General features: G+C 35.9%; 1 protein-coding gene across 2 annotated transcripts in view; it reads left to right on the top strand.

Moving 5' to 3' along the window:
• The window catches only part of KLHL1 (kelch like family member 1), a 258,932-nt gene that overhangs the window by 135,895 nt on the left and 108,577 nt on the right, over window positions 1-14,460 (top strand). The gene's annotated exons all lie outside the window — the stretch shown is intronic.

Raw genomic sequence — 14,460 nt, 5'->3', positions numbered from 1 at the left:
TAAGTAGTGTAGCGCACACAAATTAAACTATATATTTAGAAGGTAACAACTTGTACATATAATCTTTCCACATAAGGGAAACCTGTCAAAACTGCGGAAATCACTAGGTATTATGAAACATTTACTTCTAGTCTGAACTGGACCTCTGACAAGATTGCATGCAAAATGAATCAATCTTCCATGAGTCTGGTGCTTTTCATAAATGCTGAACGCACTGATCGTTTTGATTCTAAAAACATTAGCCATGTGCTGGCACACAGAGCAAGCGCTAAAAATAATGCTAGACTTCTCTGCTAGGTTCTGAGAATCAGTATTTTAGAGACAACTAAACTTTTTCTTTAAGCCAATTTAATTCAGCTGTAAAACCTACTCAAAGTTTATTCTGATGGTTGTTATTGCTATACTTAGGTTTAGCCAAAATCTGAGATACAGCTGTAAATTTCCTAGGGGTGATAAAAACTTTATATTGATTAGGATTTTATTATAATTTTTGAAAGCTGTGATCTAAGAATTTATTCTGAAGTACACCTGGTTGGTTTCCTATTTGCAGTGAATTTTAGAAATTTATTGCCAAGACCTTCTCAAAATTTGGTATCGCAATGTGCTTCCACAGAAAGGATTTTGCAAGTGTGTTTTTAAACACTTGTGTTTTTCTTGTTGCAAATTTCAAACATATCAGCATAGATTAATGAATGCTATAGAATGAATTAAAATCAATTTTTTTGTAGTTAAATTGCATTTGAAAAACATGTTAAAATAATCTTCTTTCTTAACATGAGATGTAAGGCAACTGACTTATTTATTGTACAATTGGTAAAAATCTCTTCATTTTTAGAAGTGATTTGACATATCTGGAATATATTTTGGAAATGCATTACCTAACTAGGTACCTCTTAAAGATTTTTGTAAATTACCTGCGGGAAAAAGTAAATATATGAAAATATAGATACTTTGATTCTTTTTCATTCAGGATGTTGCTGTACAACGAAGTAGAAATGCAGAATGATATTTACTGCTGTCTAGTTTTATGTTTAATTAAGATCGAGAAGGGACAAGAGCAGTCAGAGTTTATCATCACCTTCAGCTTTTCAGTAAAATTGAATGTTGGTTGAAAATTTGCTTATCTTAAGTGAGTTTGTATTCATTAGGTAGTATCTTTCTTAGTGAGAAGAAAAAAAAAATGTGCTTGTGAGAAAGTGACAGGTATGAATTATAATTTTTTTTAATCCTTTACCCTTATCCTTATCTTATTCTTACTCTTACTCCTATTTCTACTCTTTCTCTTACTATATTTCTTTTGTAAATGAAGGAGTATACAGAAAGAACCAACATAGAAAACAGGATAAAAATGTGCAGTTAGGTTATACTGCATGTATATCCTGTGTTCCCATGCTGAGACAAATTAGCAAATTTAAGTCAAAATACAAATACCACAAACTTATTTGAAGGAGGGATTAGTCTGTGATGCAAAGATGGGGAAGCACAGAACTCAAAGTGTCCCTGCCCATGGCAGGGGTTTGGAACTAGGTGACCTTTAAGGTCCCTTCCAACCCAAACCATTCTATGATTCTAAAGCATGAGTGCATCACATTTAGTTCATTGAGTGGACCCGGTTTACTCCACTTACTACTTTGTTCTGCACTGCCTATGCCACAATCTTCTGTCCATATGGAATTAAAGCAGTTAAAGTTTCTTTTATCTTTTTATTTTTCTCTGACTTAATAAGGCTGGAATTATGATTAGGAACTCCTCTTAAGAAACTCTATCCCAAAGATCTAGCATTAGATAGGGTTCTAAATCCAATTTGAAAATTTTAATATCTCATCAATTTTCTTGATTGAATGATCAGTCCAATATCTATGGCAAAAATGTTGATTCACAGAAATGTGTTCAAAATTAGCTTCAGTGGGAGTGTACTGAATAATATCTTGTTCATGAACACTTGAATATTTTCTTGGGAACTGATGAAATGGATTCATTTAGAGTGGTGCTTGTCTTATGCCCTAAAATTTCTCAGATAGATATTTGAATTATTAAACTTGTTTGAAATGTAGACAGCATAGTACTGGTACCACATATTTTGTGAAGGTTTTGTGGCTTGCCTTCCAGAGAGGATTTGTACTCCATATCTGAGTATCTTCACTGCGGAAAGAAGGTGGGATTTTAAAAATGTCACTAGATGCTACATTTCCTTTCAGCAGGTTCAAAGCAGTATCCTCTTTACTGTACAGGATTTTGGCTTGCTGACTTTGCTCATGCACTACACAGACAGCCTGAGCAACCAGTCTGGCTTTTGGATTCTATTCATCTAGAAAACATTAAAAACAAAAATCTTGACAGAGAATGTGTAAGGCTGAGATAAAACAGATTTGATATAAATGTTCGAGGTAGATAAGGTAAGAGACAGAAGTTTAAAGGAGTTGTTTACATTCATAATTCCTACCAAGGGTCTTAGACCATAAATTAACCTTTTTTTCTTTTAAGTAGGTAATTCAGAATAATTATCTCAAAATTGTATGAATGCTGACAGATCACTAAGACCACTTGGTATTGACTCAAGTATTCTGAAAGAAGTGTTATCTGTGATACGTAACCTAACATCTTATTACTGAGTTGTCCTCGGTGAGAGAAAAATGGAAGCTGATAATGTGACAGCAGTGAGAGAGCAAAAAGAAAAGAAAAAAAAAAAAAAAGAAAAAAAAAGAAAAATCCCACAAAGAGCCAGATACCAATTAGCTTCATTTCTGTATAAATGAGTTAAACCATAAGGGAGAACAGGCAGAAAGATGGATTAAAAAAATGGAAAAGAGTAAAAGAAATTCTGGTAAGGCAAATGCCATTTCACAAGTCTATGTGAGTCTGTGGACAATTTTTTTATTCTGTACTTGCATTTCCAAAAGTCTTTTGATAAGGCTGTTAGTGGCAACTCTTAAGGAAACATAGCCTTAAAGGCATGAGAGAAAAGGCACTCCTGTGGATTAATATCTGGTTAATACATAGGAGACAAAGGATCAGAGTGAATGTACAGATGACACTGTGTAAAGAGTTATTAGTAAGGAACACAAGAGAAGTATGTTGTGAATTACTCAATTAAACATTCTCATAAATTGTATGGAAAAAGAGTAAATAATGAAATAAGATGGCCTTATGGACAGTATAAAATTACTGGGGATAGTAAAAGCCACAAACTGTCTCTAAGAAGTTGCAAAAAGATCTTGTGATGCTAAGCATATAATGACAAATAAAATTAAATATTGATAAGGAAAAATAATGCAGGTGGGGGAATAATCCATATACATTTAATGATGGGATCTTAACTAGCTATCTTATCAGCAAAAAAATATGCAACTAACTTTAATTCATTAAGATCAGCTGTCTGCTTATGAGAATGTTTGCTGAGCACTTAGGTGGTTACAAAAGAAGTGGAGTGCTGGAGAGTATTAGGAACAGAGGACAAAACAGGAAACACCAAATCCTACTCCAGTTCATGGTTTGTTTGCAGCTTTAATACTGCTCGTAACTCTGGTTATCTAATCTCAAAAAGAATATATGAAAACTAAAAAGGACTGAATAAAGGATCGGTGATGATCGCATCTAAGTAGACCTGTGAGCATGTGCTACAGTCATCTGAAGTCTGAATCCTTTACTATCCAGATCAAATATAAATCCTGCAGCTTACATTTCTTTTTCATAGGAAGAAGCATGTGAGGTGAGGCTGGTTGGTGTTCTTTCTTCTTGGATCATCTGGAGTAAAGTCATGTTGGAATGGCATTGCCAGGGCACTCTGTTTAGGTGTAGCTAAAGATAATAATGGAATAATAATTGAAAATGTGGGAATGCCCTCTATCTCCATAAGAGAGGTATTTTGGTGGTGGTTTGGGGGGGTTTCTTGGGGAATGGGGAAGATACGACTGCCGGAGAGGATATAATAGACATGTAAGACGTAATCTATTTCAGCAACAGATTTAAAAGTAGACAAAAGGAAATACTTACCTTTTACAGGTATGTGCTTAAGTTGTGTAGGTGACTGCAAGGGATTCTATGGAGACAAAACACAATAGATTCAAAGTGCTATTAAATAAATTGAAGAGAAGTCCACAAAGGTCTTCTAAATGTCTCCTACAGAAAATCCCTAAAATCACAAATTTCTAAAATCTATGATTCCCAAAGAAGATAGAACATATAATGTTTACCTAGAACTTCCTTCTAATCATTGTCAAAATGACATCTGGTCACTGATCACAAATGGACCTTTGCTTGCTCTAAACCCATACAGCTCTTTTTATGTCTATGAGCACTTAAACACTAAGTGGCATCTAGGTACCTAAAATCTGTGCAAGACTATATCAGCTATCAATAAGCTTATCCAAATAAATACCATATATTTTAATGAATGAGTACCTTCTAAAGCATTAGGGTATCAGATCCAATCCTAAAAGTTTAGCATATCTCCATGTTGGTTTAAATTTGTTATCTTAAAGAATTTAAAAACTGTTCTGCTTTAAAGTCAGCTCTTTAGGCAGCATAATTTCAAGTATAAATCTCGTCTAGTAGTATTCTCTTTATTTCCAGAAAGTAGTTACCATATGACTTTCTTCAAACCTGCTTATGGAGTGTAAGTCTTTGGAATTCCCCGTTATATAGAGAGGTGGTTTGTCTCAATCATTTTTGTGTTCCAATGTTTTTCTAATTCGGGATATATTCACTTCTTTCATACCAATTAGGAATCTCAGAAATGCTTCAAATTATGCTGGATGTTAGTTGAATGGTAGATTAGAGTCCAATGAGAAAAAACAAAGTGTGTGAGAGAATGATTCAGGCACATGGTTCAGGTATTTCCTGAACTTTGTATTATCTGTATGATGGGCTATTTGTTTGCTGGAATGCTCTTGGAAGGTATATACTTTTTTCAGTACAGTGATTTGCTATAAATTAATCAGGAATACTAAATTTTTCATATGTGTCTGCTGTGATTTTTTAAATATTTCAGTTAAAATGACTACTGATTCTGAAATATTAACATAAACTACCATTTTTAAACATTTCAATCCTCAAAGAAAACTGTAACTAAAACATTCCTCAGCAACAGCATATATCACATAAGACACAGAACACATATGCTTTGAGATAGCTAATGAAGACAGAAGAAACACTGTTGCAAGTCTTTATAGTGTGGAAAGGAGAGTAAGAGAACAGGACATTTTTCCTCTATGATCATGCAATTCCCCATGGTTTGTTAGATGCATTTTCATTTTAATGGGCACTTATTTTTAATTCAAGTTCTGAGTACAGGAATATGAGAAAAGATTTCACTCTAATGCTCTGACTGAGGTTTCGATTGAGTTTTGGAATATTATCTTAATTACAGTATTTATTAATCATTTGTGAAAGTAGAAGCTTTTTTTATAGACGTGATCTTGCAAATGCCTTCAGCCTTTGCTTTGTGCTGTATTCCATCACATTTCACAGGCTAAGTAGGGTCAAGATAGGTCAGTGAATGATTATGAGATTACCAGTGAATTTGTAAGTGCTACCCCAAGAAATAGTGTTAATGATTAAGTATCTTGTTTTCACTTTTGAACATTACAACATGGTGTTACAGGACACAGTAATGTGAACAAATTGCAAAAGCAAGGCCATAACCACTCAATTCCTTTGAGTTATTAAAGACCCAAGAGAATATTTTGAGGTTTTAAAGTTTTGGTGCTAATGGGCTCATTAATCAGAGTGAGAAATTCATAATAAGAACCAATATGTATGAGTGGAAGACAGGAGTTCAAATGGGAAATTAGACACCCATTTTAATGTTGAGGATGATTATTTCTGAAAGCTTCTGCAAAGTGGCAAATTATCCATCTCCAGGTGTCTTTGAGATGATGCCTTTATAGGAAGCAATCTTCAGTGGATCAGATGCTATTAGGTTTAACAGAAAGGCAACTGGGTTAAAAGAAAACCGAAATGGATTCCAAGGCAATTCCCTGCTGTCTGGGGAAACCACCTTATATAATCCCTTTCAGAAACTGCATCCTGTTATTACACTGGTTCTAACAGACCTGTTCCCTGCCCAGCCACTGGAAACCTGTTCTAGAGCCTGATGCTTTAACAGCAAGATATACCTTTTTTTTCTGATTTCTAGCTTTCATTCAACCAGATTTCATTTAGGTGAGGTTCCTGCTATGTTTGTTATCCTCCATTTTGCTTGTTTTCCTTTTCTATGCCTGTAATCACAGTAAACGAGACAGGAGCTCCATTAGGACATAAAGATATGAGCTTACCTTGAAATAAACGTTAAAAGGTTGTGTTTTTCTGCATCCATACTTGGTTTGTGATATAGTTCAAAGGCCAGATTGCACAGGTTGCCACATACCTCTGTAACTGAATACTGACATCCCTAGTTGTGGATTCTTCATAAGTGGAGTAAACTATGGTACAGTGGCTGAAAAAATTACTAGCTTTATTAATCCACAGGTCTAGGCTCTAGTATACAACAGAGTCATGCACAGTAAGTTACATTAAATCTTGAGACTTGCTTGTGACCTTTGCTGAGCAACCCAATGCCTAACAGTGCTGCTTCTGAGACTTCTCTAACTCTAATTTTGTCTTTACTCATCTTGCTTAAGATGCCGTAAACTGCAATTCCAACTCTTTGCTGCAGTCATGAGTGCTCTGATACAGTGTGCTGCCAGGGCTGATTTGATCAATATGAGCTAGTACTTGCTGTACCTGCTACAGAATGTATATGCACGTATGTTCCCATGCTGACTGAGTTTTAATCTATCTGTGAATAAAGTATTCCAGCAATGGCCAGAAGCTGTGGTGAGAGTTGATGGGGCTTTTAGTGGAAACCATCCCTCCTCCCTAAGCTCATTTTACCCTGGTGTTATCTTGCCCTGCATGATGTTATCTTTACGTCCTCCTATCCTACAAAATGGTTCTGTTCCTTCTCCCATGGAGGTACCAGTTATGGATTGTTTTATCTCCAGTGGTTGCTCCAATGGTTCCTTGAGTGTTTTTCATAAAGGAGAGACTGAGAGAGTTGGGACTATTCAGCCTGGAGAAGAAAAGGCTCAGGGCGAATCTTGTCAAAGTGTATAAATGCCTGATGGAAGGGATTGAAGATAAGCGGAGAAGACTCTTCTCAGTAGTGTTCAGTGACAGGACAAGAGGGAATGGACACAAATCAAAAAACCCCATGAAATTCCATCAGAACACGAGAAAACACTTCATTACTGTGAGGGTGGTCAAACTCTGGAATACATTGTGAAGACAGGTTCTGGAGTGGACACATTCAAAACCTGACTAGACACAGTCTTGGACACCTTGCTCTCTCTGACCCTGCATGAACAAGGGCATTGGACTAGATGATCTCAAGAGCTCCCTTCCAATCTGAATGATTCAGTGATTCTGTGACCTACAGGTTAGGGAAGCCACTGTGGCCAGACTGGAAATTGGATGATAGTACTGATTTGGGGCAGCAAACTTGTACCAAAGCATAATTACAGGAGCAGGGTAGGGAAGAAAGAAAATTCATGCTAGGAGGGTAAGAAAATCAGGGTGTCATGATGACTGCTTCCCTGGAGTGTTACAATTTAAACCGAGAAAATTGTTGTTCTGTTATCTGGGTGAGAAGGGTTGCATTCCTGCTGTTTAAAAAACACAATTTAAAAAGGTGGGGCAGCTCTTATTTTCCTTATTTGGGAGTGCTAAGGGTACATTTTACACAAGTAAAAGCAAAACAGGACAGTCACTAGAGTCAGTGCAAATGTGTATCCACATTTTACAACACTTCAACAATGTGACAGTTTGCACTGTGAGTCTCTTTTTTTTGCCACTTTTAGCCTTTTCGGTCCAAAATACCACTTCTGGATGATTCACAGTGCTGATCTCTTGCTATTTTCTTGACATTGTATCAATATCTGGACTAATTCAACTCACAGAACACAAACATTCCAGGTTTTTTAGGTCCCCAAATTGTGCCCCCTGGTTCTATTAACTTTACTTTGGGAGGGCAAACTGACATTAAAAAAGACCCCAAAAAAAGGGGGATAAAAAAGACCCCCAAAAAAGGGGATAAAAAAAGACCCCAAAAAAGGGGATTAAAAAAAAAAGAAAGAAAGGAAAAAAAAAGAACAATGGAGTAATGAGTAACAAGAGAACTGGTTTACAGGGTACTAGAGTACTAGAGTTCTGTTTTGCCTAGATGCCATGCTAGGAAGAATATGTTGTGCATGCACTGAGGCTTGGCACCCAGAAGTTTCAGGTTTTGCATGATACAGAACCTTCCAGAACAGTGTTGGAAGACTGTTCCAGTCAGGGGGAGCAAGATGTGTATATGTCCTCATCCATTTAGCAAGTTGTCTGTTTTGTGTGCAGGTTTAGGCTTCTTGGATCTTCTTAGATGTGAAGAAGAATGCAGCATGTGTGAGCCAAGATCCTTCAGCAAAACAGGAAACAAACATTAACCATTCTGACACAGTTAAGGAAATATGCAAGATTAAGGCCATCTAGCTTGAAAGTTTCATCCAGTTTATTGTGATGAACTGGTGGATCAGCAAACTTCTATGACCAACTGGTTGTGAACTACAATTAGATTGTGAAATCCCAGAATGCCGCTATTGACCATGAATTAGACTATAATGTGGCTAATTCTTCAGAGTCATATCCTAAAACTCAAAAAATTTGAAAAAAAAATCCATGTAAAAGTTGCAAGTAAAAAAGGAAAATATTTAGATTGTGGTAGTCTAACTTTATCATTTAGAAGTCTCTACTAAGATTTCAGTATGCTGTGTCAGCTGGTATCCACAGTGACAGTCTCTTCTATAGTCAACTTGCTGTCTGCTCTCCCCAAAAAGCAGCAGCTGATGATCTTTCTTCCCACTGACAAAGTTCAGAGAAGCATACACCTACACAAATCTTTTTCCACTAGCTGCCTTTCCTTTGAATGCCTCCACCTTTGTATCCCTTTCGTAATGGTGACATCAGGCTGCCATCAGATTACATAGGTCAGATGAAGCTCACTCTTACATAAAATCTGGGATTTGGCTAGAGAACAAGTCCATAAGCATATTAAATACTGATCCTTTGTCTAATGGGCATTCAGGAACTTGAAAAGTCCATTCTCCTTACAAAAGAAGATACACAATAGGACAGTTTTTGCAAGAGGGATGTAGTCTTGTATGATACACATCCAACAGGGAGAACTGGGTGTACAAAACAAGAGAGCTGAATTCAGTGTAGAACAGCAGCAATAATTCCAGATTGAAATAGTCTGGGGCTTGAGCAAAATCAAAATTGGCTTTTAGGTCTTTAGCACTTCAGAAAGTATACTATATGATTTAATATGGAAATCAGATGTACTATTTATTCATTTATTTAAATGTTCTCATGAAAACTTAGGTTCTAAACTAAAAGCAGTTTAGGCTTAAAATACTCAGTGACACTAGTCATGTACTATTTAAATAAAGGCTAGTGTACAGATACCTCTTTTTCAGCATTATTTTATGCGTTTCTCATTTTTGTATTCAAAAGGCCACAGCATCAAAATCAATAAAATGTGAAACTTCTTAGATAAAACTCTTAGATCCAAGACCAAAAAACCTGCTAGGCATTTTACTGCCACAGCAACTCTGATGTAACAAGTTCTAAGTAGCACTCTCGAAACATGACATTCTTTGTCAAAGTATGAAACTATTTAATATTTATTATAATACTGTAGAAATTATTCTCAGGTTCTTCCTTACAACTGATAAATGCCAACCAGTGAAACCAATGACATAAACATCAATGAGAACTAATGTTTGCAAGATAATTTGGTTCCATGTGAAATAATGATCATTGCAAGACTTGATTTTAAAAAAAAAATCAAATTCATTTGTATTGATAACATCATTATAAGGATATATGTAGTAGAGTTTATTTTTTTTAAATTCCGTTTGGTAATAGTTTAATTTCATTAGAACATTTATGTTTCTATGATGCATAATCTGTTAGACTCAGATGTTCAGGGGCTTGCTTATCTACCTTTAAATACAGATATGTTTTGTTTATGTGACTCCACTGTGCCAATACTTTATGATCATTTGATTCTAATCCTATGTGTTACTGAAAATGTTTAAAGCTCTGCCATGGAAATGCTATGACCTCACAGCATGGCTATTGCATGATAATTTTGAGAAATTGGAAGGGCAACCAAGTGAGACATAGCTTTCTCCAAGTGGGTTCAGAGGCTTTCATTATCCTAACTTATCCTGTAAGTTAACATTTCTAATTTAAAAGCAAAAATCCACTACTCTACTATTAAAACATTACAATTGCTGAAGGCAAAGGCTAAGTGAATGACCCATGCTGGAGAGGCATTAGTCACAGCCAGTTGATCTTATCAGACTTATGAGACAGTGAAGACCAGATCTACAAAGCTTCTTATATATGAGTCAAAATTTACAGTTCCTGAAAACTCATATGCCTCTGTCACATAACCCTGCATGCTTAAACTATAAGTACCCTTATTCTCAAAAAACAGGTTTCTCAGCCCATGAGGATCTAAGCATTCCTGAAAGCACTTCACTAGAGCAAGACTGTGTAGCTCAATTCCAATCTTCCACCCTTAATTTCAGAATTTAAAATGTATTTCATTTATCCTGAAAATTTTAACCGGTAGATCACAGACATCTTTTGTATGCTAATCCCTAAAGTGCAAAACTGAAGACCAGTTATATTTCAAAAAAAGGCAGATATTTTTCCACAATAAGCATATCATGAATTATTTCTGTTACGACAAATCAATAAGCCATTGAAATGTGCCTTGCTGCTTCAAACAAAATGAATCTCAAGAAATTAAAATGTCATCTAGGAAGTTCTAAACATTCAATAGTCAATTTAGGAAATGCTAAATACTTGAAGGTGAGAGTTTTTAGCTTGAAGATCGAGAGCCTGGATTTTATTGCTGTTTTATATATATAAAATATATATAAATATATATATATGTATATATATATAGAAGTTACGGTTTTTATTAAATAGCATTTTCTACAGTGCTTGGCCCTGAGTAACATGAAGCTAGTGTAAGTCCAGATGTTTAGAAGAATAGATATGAGCTCATATGTTTTGTCTGAAAGCTTTGTTAGCTTCTACTTTCAGTCAGTGGTAAATCAGTACAGAGACTGGAATAAGTTCTCCTTAAGCATATATCCAAATGAAAAGACAATTAAAAATGATAAAAAATCTTAATCAAACCTAAAATTATTATTCTGAATTTAGAGCCCCTGCTCTGAGTGTTATTCAAAATTAATTAAGTTCTGTGAGTTCATAAAATTTATCCCACCATCACAATAATTCTCAATAATATTAGGTCTTTGGATTAATATGCTATTGCACAGTTTGATGTTGGTTCCTATTAAGAAGTAGAGGGTTGGTTTTTTTTTTCACAATGGGATTTAATTTCAGTTTAACCAGCCTTAATTAAACTTTGGCTTATAAATAATTTTATTGAGAAGTGCAATGAAATTCTCTGAGTTTTATGGCTTTTTAATTAAAATGAATTAAGCCAACTTGTGGTTAAGTGCCTGCAAGCTAGTTCCCTTACATTTCCAAGCTATTCTACAATGTTCTAGTCACACAATTTAAACTTTATCAGGAGCCAACAGATTAAAATCTTAGGCCATAAAAATCTAATTTTTTAGGTACCTATTGACATTTAATCAAGCAATTTAATAAAAGAACTGAGTCATGTTTTGATCTAATTAACAGTTATGTAGAGATAACTTAACAGCACGGTTAATATGACCATATATACACCTTTGGTTGTCTGTTGTGCCAGCATCCCATTTTGGGTGTATATGTAGAGTTAAAAATTTACTCATTGAAAGTTAAATTTTACATCTAAAAGTATCCACATTAATAATAATAAGCATCACTTTCAGCTTTAGCTAATTTATTCCATTTGCACATATGTATTTGATGTGTAATTCCATTACACATTTCAATGAACTTTTTGACATGGTTGCCCAGGTGGCCAAGAAGGCCAACAACATCCTGGCCTGTATCAGAAATAGTGTGGCCAGCAGGAGTAGGGAAGTGATCGTGCCCCTGTACTTGGCACTGGTGAGGCTGCACATTGAATACTGTGTGCAGTTTTGGGCCCCTCACTACGGGAAAGACATTGAGGTGCTGCAGTGTGTCCAGAGAATGGCAACAAACCTGGTGAAGGGTCTAGAGCACAAGCGTTATGAGGAGTGGCTGAGGGAACTGGGGTTGTTTAGTCTGGAGCAAAGGAGGCTGAGGGGAGACCTCATCATTGTCTGTAACTACCTGAAAGGAGTCTTCAACCAAGTATCAAGTGTTAGGATGAGAGGGAATGGCCTCAATTTGCAGCACAGGAGGTTTAGATTGGACATTAGGGAAAATTTCTTCACTGAAAGGGTTATCAAGCATTGTGAACGGGCTGCCCAGGGAAGTGATGGAGTCAGCATCCCTGGAGGTATTTAAAAGGCACGTAGATGTGGCACTTAGGGACATGGTTTAGTGGTGGACTTGGCAGTGCTAGGTTAATGATTGCGCTTGATGATCTTAAAGGCCTTTTCCAACCTAAACAATTCTATCATGCTGTGATTTTGTCATGTCTATTTCTGTATTATTCATCTATGCTAACTTATTTAAAGTAATATGAAATTAATATTTAATAGATTCTTTTAAGAAGTAACTTTCAAAAAACATGTTGGTGTCCTGTCCAACTCGGTGGGTTTTGGGGTAGGTGAATCTTTTGTATCCTCCCTTTTAAAAGAAGCTTTCCTCTGCATGGCAGAGACTCTTTGCTCGGCAAAGGTAGTGAGTTAATAACCCACTTTGGTCAGTAGATTGGCAGCAATAACGCACTTTATTAGTTATATTTCACAGTTTGTATAATAGCAATATTTCCCAGATCGGATAATAGCAATATTTCCCAGATCGGATAATAATAATATTCCACAGATCGATAAAGGTATGGCTTTCCCTAATTTTATCTAATAATATGGAGAGAGAAGAAAAAAAAAAAAAAAGAGTAAAAAAGAGAAAGAAAGAAAGAGAGAAAGAGAGAAAGTATCACCACTCTTGGTGTCCAACGACGTCTCGTGGGTCTGGTCTGATCTTTTGTTCTTTGGTGGAGGGTGCACACCTATGTCTTGATTATTGGTATTTTTATTGTCCCTTTCATTAATATTCAAGAGGGCTGTTCACATTATCCCCTTCTCCTCTCGCTTCTCATGCTAGTTAGGATGCAGGCTCAGTATATAACATTTTGGGGGCTCCAAGAGAGTTTTGTCCACTATACATAAGAGAGTACACTTCCTCAAGTCCAGTGTTCACTTGTAGATAAGGGAGTAGGCCTCCCCAAGTCCAGAAACACCCCTCTTCTCTAAGGTTTGTCCATTTGTATAGAGGAGGTTGGGTAGCCGCTCCAACTGAAGCCCACTTATTGATCACCCCAACTAAAGTTTCTGAAGGGAGAACATCGCTCCACCCTCTTATCTCCAAGGAGGGAGCACTGCTCCACCTTTGCAGGGCTTGTTGCCTCCTTGGAGAAGGCTGTACTGCAAAGCAGGCTGGTTTTGAGTTTAATACATTAAACTTGCAGTATAAAACAGGTTTGTTCAAGACACATACGTAAAATTTGCAAACAGGTTGTTTAAGGCAAAAAATCTGACTGTCCTTCACAGTTGGACAATTAAAATAATAATTTCCTTGTATTGCATGGAGTGAGGGGAAGAAAACATGTGACTACTAGGGCCAGAGTATAATTCTAATGTTTTAAGTCTTGCATAATTTTTTTTATGTATTATATTGTCTCAGTAATACTATGTTACTTCTATTTCAGTTCCAGTCAGTCTCTCCCCTGGCCCAGACCTAAACAAGCAATTATAGACAATATTAATTTGAATTTTGATTTGCTAAGAACTGAATTGAGTGGGTTTAGCAGTGGAATTATCCAGTTCCCTCAATTTTTATGTTCTTACACTTAAATTCTTGACTGATGTTTTGTCATTCCTTATCTGCTTCTCATCTTACTCTCAAAGTCTATCCAAAATACCACTATGAAATTCATTATTATCTTTTACCAATCGTATCTTGTAACCTTTTTCTCCCTCCAACACTGTTTACATTTTTGTTTTATGACAAAAATTAGATTTTTTTTTTTCTAGGATGATCTTGTGCCTCCAGTCTATACGTGCTTCACTTTCTTCTTACAATTGTCTATGAATCAAGAATATGAGAACATATTTGCAATTTCTCCACAGAGATCAAGTACTCTAAAAAAGTACTTAGAGAAAGATACCCTGCAGAACTGTGCTTCTGTTGTGTCCTGTTAATGTAGGGTAGGTAGTTCAGAGAGCACTTAATTCAGTCCTCAGGATTCAGTCAACTAAATGAAACATTTTTGTTTAGTTTATATCTATATTTTTACATAGTTTATATAGTCTTTGTTTC

The sequence above is a fragment of the Leptosomus discolor genome, chromosome 1 (genome assembly GCF_034619465.1).
Source record: "Leptosomus discolor isolate bLepDis1 chromosome 1, bLepDis1.hap2, whole genome shotgun sequence".
In the NCBI taxonomy this organism is placed as follows: domain Eukaryota; kingdom Metazoa; phylum Chordata; class Aves; order Leptosomiformes; family Leptosomidae; genus Leptosomus; species Leptosomus discolor.
Note: the sequence above shows the minus strand (reverse complement) of the source record. Positions and strands in the feature narration are given on the sequence as shown.